Below are 19,202 nucleotides of genomic sequence, written 5' to 3' on the forward strand. Positions count from 1 at the left end.
TCAGCTTGAATTTGTTGAGGAGCTTTCTGTGTGGTGCTGACTGTAACCTCTGACTGTCCAACTATAATAATCAGACGTCAAGACAGCCAACCAGGCCGCTGGAACTATACAGCCTTATCGTGCGCACACGGCACTCGGACAAGAGCCGGCTCTGGAAAAGGAGAGTCCACTGCCCTTCAATGTCCTTCACCAGTTGAGTATTTTCTTCTTCACCAGTCCTACAACTAAATGCGAATTGTTGTATAGGGAGGGAATTCCAGAACGGAGGGTCTAGACGGCTGAAGGTACGACTGCCAATGGTGGGGCAAAGGCAGAAAGTTGTTGTTGTATTCATTGCGTACTATCCTTGCTAAACTGATTCTATTGCATTCAATGTTTAATTTATTGAAATATGTTACTGGTTTTTTAGCCAAGCAGTGCACATATCCAAACTTAATGATACGATTCTTAATCTCTATATAGCAATCACCCTGCAGTAACACGCCAATGCTTCTTCAACAGCACCTCCCCAACCCGCAACCTCTACCATTTAGAAGGGCAAGGGCAGCAGGTGCATGGGAACATCACCACCACTAGGTTCCCCTCCGACTCACACACCATCCTGACTTGGACATATATCGGTCTCTAAATTGTCAGACTGCTTGTCCGACATCCAGTTCTGGATGAGCAGAAATTTACTCCAATTGAATATTGGAAAGACCGAAGCCACTGTTGTCGGTCCCTGCCACAAGCTCTGTTCCCTAGCCACTGACTCTATTCCTCTCCCCAATTTCTATCTGATGCTGAACCAGACTGTTCGCAACCTTGATGTCATATTTGACCCTGAAATGAGCTTTCGACCACCTATCTGCAGCATAACTAAGACCGCCTATTTTCACCTCCGTAACATCGCCCGTCTCCGCCCTTGCCTCAGCTCATTTGCTGTTGAAGCCCTCAATCATGCCTTTGTTATCTCTAGACTTGACTTTTCCAATGCACTCCTGGCTGGCCTCCCACATTCTACCCGACGTAAACTAGAGATGATCCAAAACTCGATGGCCCGTGTCTTAACTAGCAACAAGTCCCATTCACCCATCACCCCTGTGCTCGCTGACTCCCGGTTAAGCAACGCCTCGATTTCAAAATTCTCAACCTCGTTTTCAAATCCCTCCATGGCATCGCCCCTCCGTATCGCTGAAATCTCTTCCAGCCCCCCCCCCCCACCACCCACCCACACCCCGCCCGAGATGTCTGCGCTCCTCTAATTCTGCCTTCCCGAGCATCCATGACTATAATTGTTGAGCCAATGGCGGCCGTGTCTTCTGTTGCCTAGCCCTAAGCTCTGGAATTCCCTGCCTAAACCTCTCCACCACTCTGCCTCTCTACCTCACCCTCCTCCTTTTAGATACTTCTTAAAAACTACATCTTTGACCAAGCTTTTGGTCACCTGCCCTAATTTCTCCTTATGTGGTTTAAATTTGTTATCTCATAATACTCCTGTGAACCACCTTGGGATGTTTCACTACATTAAAAGCTCTATATAAAGACAAGTTGTTGTTGTTGTTCCTTCATTGTCGCTGGGTCAAAATCCTGTAACTCCCTACCTAACAGTTCTGTGGGAGCACCTTCATCACATGGACTGCAACAGTTCAAGAAGGCAGCTCACCTTCACCTTCTCAAAGGCAACTAGTGATGGGCAATAAATGCTGGCCTTGCCAACGACAGCCACATCCCGAGAATGAATTAAAAAAAACTTTTCCTGCTTTGTTTCTTCATGATCATAGAATCATAGAGCACAGAAGGCGGCCGTTTGGCCCATCATGTCTGTGCCAGCTCTTTGAAAGAGCTATCCAATCAGTCCCACTTCCCCTGCTCTTTCCCCATATTTGGCAAATTTTTCCTTTTCAAGTATTTATCCAATTCCTTTTTGAAAGTTACTATTGAATCTGCTTCCACCGCCCTTTCAGGCAGTGCATTCCAGATCACAACAACTCACTGCGTAAAACAAAAATTCCCCTCATCTCATCTCTCTGGTTCTTTTGTCAATTACCTTAAATTTGTATCCTCTGATTACTGACCTACCTGCCAATGGAAACAGTTTTCCCCTATCTACTCGATCAAACTCCTCGTGATGATATATGTATGTGATTGATTTTTTTTAAGGTCTTCCAATGCAATATTCCACATTCCATGGACAAATAGGGTCACTGTATTCAACTATAAGTTTAGTGTCAATGCGAAGCGACTCTGGCTTTGAACTGGCATTAAACCCACAAAGTATAAACCAGATGTCGAGCCCCGAACTGGCTCTGAAGAGAAGTGGAGTGAGACTTCATTGGGAGGTAGCAAGAGGTACAGTGCCAGACCAATCTATCACACCGACGGCTTCTCTGTTTTGCTTCAGACAGGCTAATGCCTGCCGATGGTTCAGTGGATAAATGCACAGCCTGACATGGTGCTGAGGCACAAAACTGAGAGGATCCCAAGCTATATGCTGAGTTAGCTCATCTCAACTCCAACTGGTGAGGAAAAAAGCCAGTCAAGGTTCTTAGTTTTGACCCCCTTTCAATGGTGCCTACTAGAAAGTGTGCTTTTGTGAATGTTGCATAAAGCTCTGCAGAGATGAACCCCACCCCCATCTTCCTGTGGTCGGATAGCCTGCCAACACTCACTGTTCATGGAGGACGGCTAGCTGGGAGAGTTACCAGAGGGAAACAGACCTCATCGAATCGTACTCTAGAAAGAGCCAGCACTTCACTCAGGTTCGGGACTGAAAAAATATAGGATGGGTCTCTCTCTTTGTGCAAATTCACTAGGAACACCGTAGAAGTATTTAAACTGCTGCTGCTTTGAGGCACTCATTAAACTCGAGAAAATGTGGGTTATTACCACAACTTTGGTACCAAGTGTAGTTTACCATGAGTTACCACTGCCTGCAAGGTAGCAAACCTCCTTTGTCTTGTCTTGTCTTTTCCAGGTTATGGCTTCTGATCGCGTACAAGTGAGAAGACGGATGTCACGGGCGGACAATGGTTCCAGGTCCCCGCGCTTGTGCAGGAGACGTCCCAACACCTGCTGCTTCTGCTGGTGCTGCTGCTGCTCCTGGTACAGACACAAATTGTAACAGAAATACACTTTTGTAAAAAAAAGTCAGGAGATATTTACATGTGCCAGATGTTAAAGAGCCCCTCAGTCCCACTCCGGACACTTGAGCAGAAAAATCTAGGCTGACACTCCCAGTACCAGTACTGAGGGAGTGCAGCACTGTCAGAGGTGTCGCCTTTCAGATGAGACATTTAACCACGTCTGCCCTCTCTCAAGTGGATGTAAAAGATCTCACAGCCACTATAAGAGCAGGGGAGTTCTCCTTGGTGTCTTGGCCACTATTTATCCCTTAACCAACACCTAAAGCAGATTATCTGGTAATTTCTCTCATGGCTGTTTGTGGGAGCTTGCTGTGTGCAAATTGGCAGCCACATTTCCAACATTACAACAGTGACTGCACTTTGCAAGGGTACTTCACTGGCTGTAAAGTGCTTTGGGACTTGCTGAGGTTGTGAAATTTGCTATATAAATGCAAGATCTTTCTTTCTTAAGAGAGCTGTCCCGATGGCCTAGTGGACAAAAGCATTGAGCAATTCACAGTCAAAGGCCCCAGGTTTGATTGCTGGCCTGTGCTAAGGCAGCAGTTGGGTTGGTGCAATTGCCCTCAGCACACGTGAGCTGGGGTGGGGGAGAGGTAATCAGCAAGTAACCCCTCCCGGAAAGTATAAACATGCCAACATCGGGTAAGGATAGGGTTGGATTTGGCTGTGATCCTTCCCACCTCCTCCCGCTACAGTGAAGTAGCCCCATGGCAATTTCTAGCTATACTCACACATGGCTACTTTTTTGCTGTAGAGTGGCCTGTACCCAAAGGATATGATGTCTGTTGAACCATACCCCACCGTGAGTCAGCACTTTCACAAAACACGACCTGGTATTTTCCTCTATGCATAAGTCTTAATGGATCTGTTGACACTTTGGAAGCACATTTATAGAAAATATTGCACAAGGGAAATATTGAGGCCTCTGTATCTTGGGGATGTAGGAATGTGGAGGAGTTTTCTCAATCAGGTCTGTCAAGTAGTTTGTGTAGAAAGCTGTGGCCCCGTTACCATCATTTTTGAAGGTCACAGCCAACTGAACATGGCACTGGGTTCATTAGTGACAGGTATCGCAAAGTGACACTTCATAACTTGGAGAAAAGTGACATCAAACGAGGCAACCACCGACGAGACTTCTGCATTCCTCCAACTCTGGCCTCTAGCCCATTCCCAATTTTCATCACTGCACCACTGGCGGCTGTGCCTTCAGCTGTCTTGAGCCCTTAGCTCTGGAATTCCTTCCATGAACCTCTCCGCCTCTCTCCTCCTTTAAGATGCTCCTTAAAACCCACCTCTTTGACCAAGCTTTTGGTCGCCTGTCCTAATATTTCCTTATATGGCAAAGAGCCCCTAAATGCCACTCCAGAGACTTGAACACACAACCGAGACATCAAATTGTGTTTGATAACACTCCTATGCAATACCTATGGACGTTTTACTACATTAAAGGTGCGATATAAATGCAAGTTGTTGTTGAATAAGGAAATAACTGAGCAAGATAGCGAGAGGGTGGAGTGGGAAATAAGATTATGTCTCGAGTTGACATTATGCTCAGTAAAATAAACTTCTTTACTTTCCAGTCTAAGCGTCAGGAACGAGGATAAAGATGATTGCAGCAGAAGTGCATCCATCATTTCCCAGCTGGAAAGTCTTCAGAAACATGAAGAAAGGTGAAGAATTCCCTCCCGAGACTATGATGTCTTTTCAATTTGAACACTGTAATGTATTTGCTTCAAGGGTTCTTGCTTAGGAATTCATAGCAACACATTGCTATTAAGAACCAGTTGGTTTATTAACAACGATTTATCACCCTATACATTACCAGTTCATCCACCAGGCTCACAACCAGCTGCCTCATCATGGACACCCTGAACCCAACTCGCTGGGGTTTTATTGAGTCTTATGAACATTACGCGAGTGGCCAAGCCACTCACAACTCAACCAACCTGTGAGCATACTCACAGGTGCACACATTACCAACACAATTTTTGGTCCTTCTATATATTGGCACATATTTCATTGAGGGCTAGTTATGGCTCAGTTGGTAGCACTCTTGGCCCTGAGTCAGTATCAAGTCCCCCCACTCCAGGACTTCAGCACGTAACTTAACTTCAATGCGGTGCTGAGTAAGCGCTGCAATGTTAGAGCTGTTGCCCAAGGAGGAGAGCTGAAACTGATACCCCACAAGTAAATGTGAAAGATCCCACGTGACACTATTGGAAGGAGCATCGACAATTCTCCCAGTGTCCTGGCCAATATTCCTCCCTCAACTAACAGTTACTCTAGATAAAGGTGTTGCCATGTGGGAAGAATCAATCTGCTTGAGGGCCTGGAAAAATCCTATTGCTGAAATATGAATACATTATCCACGACCATCAATAGGGAAGCTGCATAAAATACAAACTGGCATCTGGTCTACATAATAGACAAGACTGTTACACAGGAACAGGGTGTTCCTCCACTGAGGCAGAGGAGGTGAAGGGCGGTGGGGGGGGGCGAGGTTTATGAATATTTTGAAAGGTTTTGAGGGAACACACAGTGAAAGATTATTCCCACTCATTGGTTACAAGGGGGTCCAGACTCAAAATTAACACCACAGGAATAAAGGAGGAAGTTTACAGCACAGAAGCAGGCTATGCCAGTGTTTAGGCTCCACATGCGGCTCCTCTCGCCCCTTTTCATCTCACCCCATCAGCATATCCTTCTATTCCTTTTCCCTCATTTTTATCCAGCTTCCCCTTAAATACATCTATGCTATTCACCATACCCTATGGTAGCAATTTCCATATTCTAACCATTCTCTTGGTAAAGAAGTTTCTCCTGAATTCCCCATGGATTTATTAGTGATTAGCTTAAATTTATGGCCCCTAGTTTTGTTATCCCCTGCAAGTGGAAACATCTTCCCTACATCAACTTTATTAAACCTTTCATCATTTTAAAGACCTCTAGGTCAATCGACAGCGTTTTCTTTTCTACAGATAGCCCCGGCCTGTTCAATCTTGGAAAAACCACCTGTCTGGTTTAGTCTAATGAACTCAGCAGGTCAGGCAGCTTCTGTGGAGAGAGAAACAGAGTTAACATTTCAGGTCAACGACTGGAAGATATTAGAGATTAACATCCTTTAAGCAAAGTCAGAGGCAGGGAAAAGGTGGCGGGAGGGAGTGGGGGAAAGAACTAAAGGGAAGGTCTGTGATAGGGTGGAGAGCGGGAGTGATTAAACGTCTATTAGGTAGAACAGGCTCGAGGGGCTGAATGGCCTACTCCTGTTCCTGTGTTAAAGGAATGATTGTGCAAGGCAAACAGGAGTGGCATTGGGACAGTATAAAACATAGGATGTGTAAATGGTTAGAGCAGAGTGTGGGGGGGGATTGTGAATCATGGGAAATATGGCAAAGTAGGGATGGCTCCCGTGGCCTGGGAATGGAGCCGCACAAAGATGGGTTGACCCTAGGGGTATGGACCATTCTACCGACCGTTTACCAATAAGGGAATCGGCACCTCCAGCACCAACCCTTGTTGAAACAACTGGAACTGGATTCTGGCTTTGCTGCAGCACTCCTCACCATCACTCTGCAGTAATACTGAGATCAGAGAGTGCTACAAGTACACTGGTGCCACGAAGAGCTATTTAATGGCACCGCAGGTCTCTGTAAAATAACAAAAAACATATTCATTTTTAAATAAAGGTGGCACTTAACAGCTGCAATAATTCGTGGGCAAGTAAAGTTGTTTTATTAGCATTGAGGTTGATTGAAGAACCTGTAACTATCAGGAAAGACTGAACAGGCTGGGGCTCTTTTCTCTAGAAAAGAGAATGCTGAGGGGTGACCTGATAAAGGTCTTAAAAATTATGGATCGGTTCCGTAGGGTAGACGTAGAGAAGATGTTTCCATTTGTGGGAGAAACCAAAACTAGGGACCTTAAATATAAAAGATAGTAATTAATAAATACAATAGGGAATTCAGGAGAAACGTCTTTATGCAGAGAGTGGTTAGAATGTGGAACTCGCTACCACAAGGAATAGTTGAGGTGAATAGCATGGATGCCATTATGGGGAAGCTAAATAAGTGCATGAGAGAGAAAGGAATACTGCAGAAGGTTATGCTGATAGGGTGAGATGAAGTAGGGAGGGAGGAGGCTCATGTGAAGCATAAACATCGGTATAGACAAGTTGGGCTGAATGGCCTGTTTCTGTGGTAAAAAATTCTATTTAATCAGGGAAACAGTTAAGAACATAAATAGGAGCAGGAGTAGGCCATTTGGCTCCTCGAGCCTGCTCCGCCATTCAATATCATGGCTGATCTGATCATGGACTCAGCTCCACTTCCTCGCCCGCTCCCCATATCCCTTGACTCCCTTATCGCTCAAAGATCTGACTATCTCCGCCTTAAATATATTCAATGACCCAGCCTCTACGGCTCTCTGGGAATTCCATAGATTTACAACTCTCAGAGAAGAAATTCCTCCCCATCTCAGTTTTAAATGGGCGGCCCCTTATTCTAAGACTATGTCTCCTAGTTTTAGTTTCCCCCACGAGTGGAAATATTCTCTCTGCATCCACCTTGTCGAGCCCCTCATTATCTTATAAGTCTCAATAAGATCACCTCTCATTCTTCTGAACTGCAATGAGTACAGGCCCAACCTACTCAACCTATCTTCATAAGTCAACCCTCTCATCTCCGGAATCAACCTAGTGAACCTTCTCAAAACAGCCTCCAGTGCAAGTATCACCTTCCTTAAATACGGAGACCAAAACTGTACGCAGTACTCCAGGTGTGGCCTCACCAATACCCTGTACAGTTGTAGCAGGACTTCTCTGCTTTTATACTCTATCCCCCTTGCAATAAAGGCACATTCTTTCTAGAACTCAGTTGTTGATATCAGAGAAGTGTATCTCAGAATCCAGAACCAAATTTTGCAACACGCAACTTGAGAGGAAATGAACAATATGCATGTGACTATTTAGGAGCAGACTAAGATCTTTAGAAAAAACATCTGTCTTGTTTAAAGATCAACCCCAGCTACTCCCATTCTTGCTCAATCCTTCTAGAATCATGGAATTTTGCAACATAGGAGGCCATTCGGCCCATCATGCTTTGCTGGCGCTCTGAAAGAGCTATCCATTTAGTGGCACCCTCAAGCCCTTTCCCCATTTGGCCCATCATGGCTATGCTAGCCCTTTGAAAGAGCTATCCATGTAGTCCCATTCTCCTGCCCTTGCTCATTCCCTTTTAATTTTATCTTTTTTCAAATATTTATCCATTGGTTTCTGGTCCCACCATTGTTTCTGGTAGGACACTCCATATCCCAACATCCCTCTGTGTAAGAAATTTCTCCTACCTTCTCCCAGGATCTGAAATGTCTGCCCTCGAGTTACCCACTCACTGACCAACGGAAATAGTTTCTACCGATTAATTTTATCAAACCCCGTTCTAACTTCGAAAAGCATTTTTTCTCTCAAAGTTCATCTAATTTCCTCGAGCCTCTTGTACGATCTGCCTCAAACCCCCTTGGAGTAATTTATTCCGCAACGAATACCCTTTTGGGGGAGGGGGGGGGAAGATTAAAAATCCTTTTTACTCATAGGAAATGCTAGAAGCACTGCGGGTCAGGAGGTATCTGTGGGGACAGAAATGTAGGGTTAACATTTCACAGATTTCTGATGAAAGGTTATCAACCAGAAACATTAACCCTCCATTTAGCTCGCCCCAGATGCTGCCTGACCTGCTGAGTGTTTCCAGCGCTTTCTTTATATCAGATTTTCAGCATCTGCGGTATTTTGTTTTTTTAATATCTTCTTACTCTTCGGTTCCCCAATGTTTGACTCATATCCCACATTATTTAATCTCTTTGCCATCGTGAGCATTGCTCATAGATAAATGTTACCACTTCCCTTTTGCAAGACTGAGAACTTTTCTTTGCCAAAGAGAACAAAGTCCGACTTTCCTCACTTCCCCTCCCCTAACTTGTACCTTCCTGATAGCTGGAATCTCCCCTTTTGATTCACAGCAGGAGTCTGAGCCTGGAAGAGGTCACCGCCTGGTCCCAGTCCTTCGAACTGCTCCTGAAGAATCCGACCGGAAGGAACATTTTAATGGCATTCTTACAGAGCGAGCACAGTGATGAAAATATTCTCTTCTGGCTGGCTTGTGAGGAACTCAAGCAGGAGGATCACAAAGCCACCATTGCGGAAATATCAAAATCAATATACTTGGACTATATCTCAATACTGTCTCCGAAGGAGGTGAGTGATGTGCGAGAGCTGCTGCTTGAATGCATCTAAATGAGGAAGGTGCACATGATAGAAAGAACTTGTATTTATATAGTGCCTTTAATGACCTCAACATGTCCCGAAGTGCCCTACAACCAATGAAATGCCTTTGAAGTGTATTCACCGTTGTAATGTAGTCAATTGGCACACAACAAGGTCCCACAAACAGCAATGTGATAAATAACCAGATAATTTGTTTTAGTCATGTTGGTTGAGGGATAATTATTGGCCAGGACACCAGAGAGAGAGCTCCCCTGCTCTTCTTTGAAATAGTGCCGTGGGATCTTTTACGTCCACGCAAGACGGACCTTGGTTTAAAGTCTCATCTGAAAGACGGCACCATTTAACAGTGCAGCACTCCCTCAATACTGTATTGGGAGTGTTGGCCTAGATTTTGTGCTCAAATCTCTGGAGTGAAACTTAGACGGACGACTTCCTGACTCAGAGGTGAAAGTGCTACCTATTGAGTCATGGCTGACATATTGTCATGTCTTTCTTTTTTCCCCAAGTTCGCTCCCTTCTGTACTGAACACTTGCTCGGCCTAGTTCCATCGGGGCTTTTTTTTTGCTGGTACTTCACCCGAGTGCCCATTCTTCACGTTTGAGTCTAGACAGTGAATGTTAAGAGACTACTTTAGTGTGAGTTTATCACAATAAGCTCGCACACGGTCTTTCCCGATGTCCAAACATGGCCACTCTCCAGTATGTGTCAGAGGTTATCAGGAGAGGGAACCCAGGCATTTTGCCAGAATGATAACCGGGGCTGAAAGAATTAAATTATGAGGACAGGTTATATAGACTAGGCTTGTATTGCCTTGAGTACAGAAGGTGTTATGTATGTAATAACTCGATAGACTGAATACTGTAAACTAACAGGTACAAACCTGGTTTTATTGGGCCCAAAGTGATCACATTACATCATGGCTTGCCTTTTATACATGGGCCGCACACACGTGCGTACAGCCAAATGACCTCCGACAGTGGCGCCACCTGGTGGCTAGTAACTCCAAGCATACATACATGACAATATCCCCCTTTAAGATATTAGTAACAGTCTTTTTACAAATTGAGGCAGTCCGGGGCTTTCCGATCCCGAGTTGATCGTCTCAGTTCAACTCCAGCCTTGGGCGAGCGTTCAGAATCTGTTATGACTGGGGGCTGGGTAGCCAATCTGATGGGAGTGGCAATGACCATGTCAGGAATTGAAAGTCCAGATTCATTGATGACAGTGGAGTCTTCTGATAACTGAGGGTAGGTTGGTTGGTCGGTCACTGATTGTGTCTTTCTAAGACTGTTCCGGTTCATCCGTGTGCCACAACTTTATCTGATCAACATGTTTCCTGCATGTTTGCCCATTCTTGAGCTTGACGATAAATTCTCTGTTATCCTCCTTGGCCGTAACAGTACCGGCGATCCACTTGGGACCTTGACCATAATTTACATACACAGGATCGTTAATAGAAATGTCGCGTGACATAGCAGCACGATCATGATACCACTGCTGACTTTGACGTCTGTATTCAACATGATCGTTCGAGTCAGAGAGAGAACTTGGTCACGAGACCTCTCCATCAATCGTTCAGCAGGGGGGACCCCGGTAAGCGTGTGGGGTCTTGTCCTGTAACTAAGCAATATGCATGACAAGCGAGTCTGCAGTGTTACACATTTCATACTCTGCTTGATGGCTTGGACAGCATGCTCTGCTTGACCATTAGATGTGGGTTTGAATGGTGCTGACCTCATGTTCGATACCATTGAGTTTCATGAACTCTTGAAACTCCAGACTAGTGAAGCAAAGTCCGTTGTCGCTTACAATGATGTCGGGCAGAGCATGAGTGGCAAACATGACACAAAGGCTCTCAATGGTAGCTGTTAATATACTGGATGTCATGATTATACACTCTAACCACTTGGAATATGCATCCACACAACTAAAAACATCTTTCCAGGAAGTGGATCCTGGACCATGGTTTAGATGGCCACGACCACAGACTCAGTGGTGATTCCGCTGGTGCTTTACTAAGCTGCATGCAAGTGTTGCACTGATGCACACATGATTCCAGATCAGAGTCAATTCCAGGCCACCTTACATGAGTCCTGGCAATGGCTTTCATCATGATAATACCGGGATGAGTGCTATGTAGATCATGTATAAATTTCTCTCTGTCTTTCTTAGGCATAACAAAACGATTACCCCACAGTAAACAGTCTGACTGAATGGATAGTTCGTCTTTGCGGCGGTTGTAAGGTTTGGTCTCATCGCCCATTTGCTTGGCTATGGCAGACCAATCGCCACTAAGGACACAACATTTCACAACTGATAATATCGGGTCCTGGCTGGTCCAGGTCTTAACTTGTTGAGCCGTGACAGGGGTTCCTTCACTTTCAAAAGCATCCATAACTAACAGTAGGTCTGCAGGTTGTGGTGTCTCCACCTCCGGTGTGGGTAACGGCAGACGGCTCAGTGCATCGGCACAATTCTCGGTGCCAGGTCTACGGTGAATGACAATCATAGGCAGATAATGTCAGCGCCCACCTCTGGATGAGGGATGATGCACTGGTATTGATACCTTTGTTTTCCGAAATGGGTGGCTTGTGATCTGTTTCCAGTTCAAACCGAAGACCAAACAGGTACTGATGCATCTTTTTAACCCCATACACACAAGCTAGTGTTTCTTTTTCTACCATGCTGTAGGTTCTTTCCGCCTTAGACAAACTTTTAGAAGCATATGTAACAGGTTGTGGTTTACCCGACTCATTAGCTTGTTGGAGCACGCAACCAACTCCATATGACGAAACATTACAAGCCAGTACTAGACGCTTACACGGATCAGAATGTACCAGCAGCTTGTTAGAGCAAAGCAGATTAGTAGCTTTCTCAAAAGCTCTATTTTGAGACGCACTCCAAACCCAGTTGTCGCCTTTTCTTAGCAGCATTGTTCGATGGCTCTAATGAAGTGCTCAATCTAGGTAGAAAATTACCAAAGTTGTTGAGTAGACCAAGGAACGAATGCAGCTCCATCACATTCGGAGGCTTGGGTGCATTTTTGATGGCCTTGGTTTCAGAGTCCGTAGGCCTGATGACGTCAACAGCAATTTTCCTCCCCAGGAATTCGACTTCCGGTGCCATGAAGATGCGCTTCGAACGTTTCAGTCTGAGTCCCACTTTGTCCAGACGATGTAGAACCTCTTCCAGGTTATTCAGCGGTGTCACGACTTGTGATCAGGATGTCATCTTGGAACACGACGATTCTAGGGACGGACTTCAGTAGACTCTCCATGTTCCTCTGAAATATGGCTGCAGCCGAGCGAATTCCGAAAGGACACCTGTTATAGATAAACAGTCCTTTGAGTGTTGATGCACGCAAGTTTCTTCGACGTCTTGACCAGCTCCTGTGTCATGTAGGCTGATGTCAGATCCAGTTTAGTGAACGACTTCCCCCCCGGCTAGTGTTGCAAACAGGTCATCAGCCTTCGGTAAGAGGTATAGATCCTGTTTCGAAACTCAGTTGATCGTAACCTTGTAGTCTCCACAAATCCTGACAGTGCCATCACTCTTCAACACAGGAACAATGGGGCTGGCCCATTCATTAAATTCGACCGGTGATATGACCCCTTCATGCTGGAGTCTGTCCAGTTCGATTTTGACCTTCTCCCTCATCATGTACGGAACCGCCCGAGCTTAATGATGGACAGGTCTTGCATCAGAGTTCACGTGGATCTGTACCTTGGCTCCCGTGAAATTGCTGATGCCTGGTTCAAACAGTGAGGGGAACTTGCTCAGCACTTGAGCACATGGAGTATCATCCTCAGACGACACGCTTTGATATCATTCCAATTCCATTTGATTTTTTTCGAGCCAATTCCTGCCGAACAGCATTGGACCATTGCTTGGAACAATCCATAACAGTAAATCATGAACCGCACTGTCATATGACACCTTGACTATTGCACTGCCAATCACAGTTATGAGTTCTTTAGTGTACGTATGCAACTTGGCATTGACTGGACTCAGCTTAAGCTTCACAGCCTTAGTATCCCACAGCTTGCCGAATGTCTTCTGGCTCATTATTGATTGACTCACACCCATGTCCAATTACATCGGTACCGGCACACTGTTAAATTTCACATTAATCATTATCGGTTGGCTCTTTGTTAGGAATGAACACATTCTATACACGCCCTCCTCTGGTATCTCGCATTACATATCCGGATCCTCGCTATACAGGTCATCATCCTCCACGTGGTGTATCGCAGCACGTTTGCTCAGTTGCGGACACATGCGCTGGAGATGCCCCAGTCTCGAACTGCCTTTACAAATGTACTGTTTAAACTGACACTGATGAGGCCGATGATTGCCCCCACAATGCCAACATGGTGAAATCGGATTAATTCCTATTGGCAACTTTGGGCAGCCACAGGTTTCACATACGCAGTCGAGTAGGCCCTGCCATATGCAGCTTTGCCTAACGACGATAAATCTTGTTTACAGTACTTGCCGAGTTCAGATTTTTCGATGATATCGGCTTTAAGCTTTTGTCCGTCATCATGCAAACCTGGGCAATTGTGATGGCCTTGCTCAAATCCAGCATCTCCGTCGCCAGTAGCTTACGCAGGATCATGTCGTGATTGATACCGATTACAAAGAAGTCCCGCAGCATGTCTCCCAATGCGTTTTCGAACTTACACCGTCCACAGCTAGATGTCTTAGGTCAGCAACGAATTCCGACACATCCTGGCCCTCAGAACGAACGTGCGTGTAGAATCGATATCGTGAGATGAAGAAGCCTTCTTCTGGTTTGAGATGGTCACATACCAGAGCACACAATTCCCCATAGTCCTTGTCCATTGGACTTGCAGGAGAGAGAAGATTCTTTATGAGTCCATAGATTTTTGGACCGCAAACCGTGAGGAAGACCACCCTGCACCTAACTGAGTCAGTGGGTTCCTCCATTTTGTTGGCCACGAAGTACTGGTCCAGGTGAGCTACAAAATCTGCCCAGTCCTCTCCCTCCACGAATCTCTCCAGAATTCCAATTGTGCTCATTTTTGCACGCGAAAGTTCTTAAGTTACCTCGTCGCCAAATGTTATGTAATAGACTGGATACTAACACAGGTACAAATCTGGCTCTGCTTTATTAGGGCCCAGAGTGATCACATTACATGATGGCTTGCCTTTTATACCTGGGCCGCACACATGTGCATACTGCCCAATGACCTCCGACAGTGGCGCCACCTGGTGGCTAGTAACCCCAAGCATACATACATGACAGAAGGAAGGGGTGATCTAATTGAAGTGTTCAAGATGATTAAAGGAGTTGAAAAGTAGATAGAAACTATTTCCTTTGGTTTGGGGGGGGGGGGGGGATAGGTGGGAGGGGGAAAGAGTCCAGAACAAGGGCTGTAACCTTCAAATTAGAGTTAGGCAATTCAGGGGTGATGTCAGGAAAATTTCAAAACTGAGATTGATAATTTTTGTTAGGCAAGGGTTTTAAGGGTTACGGAACCAAGGCGGGTAGATGGAGTTGAGATACAAATCTAATTGAATTGTGGAACAGGCTCGAGGGGCTGAATGGCCTCCTCCTGCTTCTATGTTGCAGTACTGAAGCTAATTGTAGTGCCCCTGCTACCATCCCTTCAGGATCAGTTAATCCAGCCCAACTCTGGGAATTTCTATGTACTCCGTTAATTCTAGAGAAAGAGATTAGCTGTGTAGCATGCATGTCCAGTGTGCGGTTTGGGATCAGTTCTCAGGTCAATATATAGTTGGCATTAGTACTTTAAAACAATAAGTATTAGTGTGTAAATGCCTGCCTGGTGTGTACTTACCCCTGCTGATCTCAGGGAAGGGAAGGGTAAGGAAGGCTACAATTCACCTCAGTGCCTTTGTGGTAGGGAGAGGGGAAAGTAATCAGCCAAGCTATCCATTGGAAAGTGTGTTTGTGTATTGACATTGGACAAGAACAAGATTGTGTTGAGTGGTGATGCCTATTATGGTGAAATAGTTTACTGTCATCATCAAGGCTGTGCTTGAGGAATGGTTGTTTGGGCATGATACAGCAAGGCCGTTGGGGCCTCTGAAATTTTCCTCTCCCCCACCGTGAGAGAATGGATAGACAGAGGAAACAAAAGGAGGAACAAAAGGCGTTTCCAAACACGTGACTCCCTCTGTAAAAGTATAATGTGATTTGATGTCTTTATAATACATTCATATGCGCCCGAGGACTGCTGACACATTACACCTCACATGGGTCGGCAACTCTGGTTGGACGCATTCATGGAGGTTTCATCACATGACCCCCCCCCCCACCCCCCAGCCATTGGTCGTTCAACATGTCCATCCTCACCTTCCCATGACCAATTGGAAAGCGAACCTGATTGATGGACAGTCAAGAATCAACCAAACAGCCATTTCCCCACCCCTCTCCACCCTCCGTCCAATATGTTAATAACTAATAAACAAAAGTGTTGAAAGAAAATTTTTTTTAAACAATTTTTTGGGCCCCTATGATTTTTCTCCTGAGTGTTGCTCACAGTAGTGTACTGGAGATTAGTCTTTAGTTCCCGGAGACTCCAGGGCAATCCTGGACAATAGGTTTCTCACTGTCAGGATTCCTCAACAATGGAAAACAGTCCAAGGAGAGAGAATAAGGTGCACACTCGCCTTGTAAAACTGTGGGGAAGGCTTCTGTCCTGCAGCAGATCCAATTATCAGATTGGTTCCTAGACTTCACTGCAAGGGTTAAGCTTTCATAATCCTGCTGACAGCCTCAACCAATCAAATGACTCCAACTGTCCTGGCCCCATTGACTGGGACCTTGTGATGATAGCATTCCCTTTCCCAGGACATATTTTGTGGTGCCTCTCCCAGTTACTGCATGCTTAATTGTACTGCTTAAAGCAAAGATGGACATAAGTTGGTGTCCATTATAAAAGATAGGCGTTGAGTGTGTTCAATTTGTACACTATATCAAAATCAACAGTAATAAAGGGGGATGAACTGTTTCAGCCTCACAAAATTGGTCTCTAATGGCAAGATCTCTTTAAAAGGCGTCTGTGATAGCACCACCCTCGCTTTAAAGGGGGGCTCTGATGGCAGGACTGAAGGGAGTCTGATGATGATTCCTTCTTTAAAGGAGAACTTTGATGGCAAGACTCACTCTTTAAAGGGGATGTCTTAAGGCAAGATGCCCTCTTTAAAGGGCGTTTCATGGCAAAGCTCCTTCATTTTAGGTGGTCTCTGATGGCAGGACTCTCTCTTTAAATAGGCAGACAGTGCCAAGGTAAAAACTCATGGCTGAATTTCTGTTCCTAGGTCAGCATCGATGCCAGTGTGCGAGAGACAATCAACAAAAACATGGCGATGCCAACAGCAGACATGTTTGATGAAGCACAAGTGCAGATATTCGCACTAATGCACAGGGACTCCTACCCGAGGTTCTTGAATTCACCGATGTACAAGTCACTTCTGCAAAACATTGCTGCCTCAGCCAATGTCCCAGACTCTTAACTGTAACGATCACTTCAGCACTGTGCCCAACACCAAAAAACTGAGGTGATCCAAGACTTCTCGACAAAGGACTATGAGGCATCAAACTCTCAGGCCTCCTGTGGGGACCCTTCTCACACTTCTTGAAGCAAAAAAGGGGCCAGCGTCTTCTCACCAAAATGACCACCACTTGCCTTACCGATATAATGTAGACAAGCATCAAAAACCTTCCATAACCTATAGGTTTATGGAGACCTGGAATGTTAAGAGTTTGGAGGCTCCGACACCTCATATAATCCCACAAAATTTCAACTAGGATATCTGCATTGCCACAATGTGTGGGTCCAATCTGGGATTAGTAAAATTGAGTCTTGCTGAAAGGTACGGCCCGAGAGGTTAACCGATCTTTCTCTTTCAGATGCGCTTTCACTTGTCGTGCACTTTGATTTTTTTTCATGTCCTGCAAAGGTTCCTGAATATTTATGAATGGAAGCTTACATTTTCTGGTGGCTAAATGGTTCAAAAAAAAAAAATCGTCTTAATAAATCATTTTGTAGAATTGGCCAAAGACGAGTCTTTGCAAAAGATGTTCAGAGCGAATCGGCCATTCTAACTCGTCCTGCTGGGTGGCTTTATAGTTCAATCTATTTTTAAACAGCCCTTGGCCTCTAATTACTTGGTATAATTAGAGCCCAACTCCAGAGACTTGAGCATCTAATCTAACCTGACACACCCAGTGCAGTACTGAAGGAGTGCCACTCTGTCAGGTGCCGTCTTTTGGATGAGATGTTAAACCGAGGCACCGTCTGCCATCTCAGGTAGACTTAAAAGATCCCATGGCACCCTATTGGAGAAGAGCAGGGCAGTTCACTCTGGTATTCTGGGGCCAATATTTATCCCTCAACCAACTGCAGCATCTAAAACAGATGATTTGGTCATTATCGCATTGCTGCATTTTTGCTACATTGCAAATTAGCTGCTGCATTTCCTACATTATAGCAATGACTGTACTTCAAAAGTACTTCAATGGCTGTAAAGCGCTTTGGGACATCCTGAGGTTGTGAAAGGTGCTATTATAAATGCAAGTTCTTTTTTCCTAACAGGCAAGCCGCATTGTGTAATTTGGGAGAAAACTGCGTGAATTTGGAGGAGAGTAATGAGTTCCAGCATGAACTGTGCCCCACTGAATACTCGGTGTAACCATATTATGGACCAACACTCGGTCATATTGAGTGGTCAATTTTTGCTAGTTTTCTCGGTTGGCTTGCATCCAATATTTCACGGTAATCAGATGGTTTCTAATGAATCAGCTTGGCTTAACTTTGACCGCCAGAGTTGAAAGGTCATCAGTTCACCTGACTCCGGAATATAATCTGGGCTGACCCTCCAGTGCTGTTTTCAGGGAGCGCTGTATGGTCAGAATTGTGGGCCTGCGGATGTGCTGTTCAACCCAATCCTTTCCTAGTGGCCAAGGTGGACATTAAACATCTCATGCTGTTAAATGTAGAAGGGCAGGGAGTCTTTCCAATATCTGGGCCAAGATTTGTCCCTTAGTCTTCCCTCTAATTTGTGGGATGTTACTGTGTACAATTGGTTACTGCATTTGCACTCCAAAGTAATTGATGAAGGACAATTACTGAAACGATAGCTTTCAGCAATTTCTAACGATTTGGGGTTATAGTGCTGCTCCAGCTTCGTTAAAATCTCTTTAAGCGTTGTGTCCTTTGGCTCGCAGGCACAAGCAGATTTACCAGCATTTGATGAAGGACTTTAGGATGTTTCTAAGAGATGTGATAAGATGCCATACAGAGGGCCAATAGATACAAAGCTCAGATGTTTCCGTGGGGATGGGTTAACAATCCCTGCATCTGAATGGTTAGGCCTGATGCACCCCCGATATTGGGCCACAAGCCTTATTTCCATCGAGCCAGTGAGCTGTGGAGAACAGGCAGCTCGGCGACAAAGCAGGATTGAAGACCAAGCCACTGTGCTGCCAACAGTTGCCCTCAGGTAACTGTGGAAGTGCAGGGAGGAGGGAGTTGGAGTGGTGGTCAGGGGGGGCTAATGGAGTTCGGGGGGGGGGGGGGGGGGGAAGTGATGGTCTGGAGGAATGTTGGTCGTGGAGCGGGGAGTGGTGGGCGTGTTGGTCGTCATGGGGATAGAGGTGGTCGGTGGGAGAAAGAATTGTGGTCGGGGGGGGGATAGAGGTGGTCGGGTGGGGGGGGGGGTGCTAATGGTGGTTGGGGGGTGCAAGCGGTGCCAGTCCGGGGGGGGGGGGGGGGAAGTGGTGGTAGTGCTGGTCGTCATGGGGATAGAG

The 19,202-nt window shown here is 45.5% G+C and overlaps 1 pseudogene; it reads left to right on the forward strand.

Moving 5' to 3' along the window:
• The first annotated feature begins 227 nt into the window (after positions 1 to 227).
• LOC139279302 (regulator of G-protein signaling 17-like) lies at positions 228 to 17,412 on the forward strand (annotated as a pseudogene).
• The last annotated feature ends 1,790 nt before the right edge of the window (positions 17,413 to 19,202 follow it).

This window comes from Pristiophorus japonicus, chromosome 14 (genome assembly GCF_044704955.1).
Source record: "Pristiophorus japonicus isolate sPriJap1 chromosome 14, sPriJap1.hap1, whole genome shotgun sequence".
Lineage (NCBI taxonomy): Eukaryota > Metazoa > Chordata > Chondrichthyes > Pristiophoridae > Pristiophorus > Pristiophorus japonicus.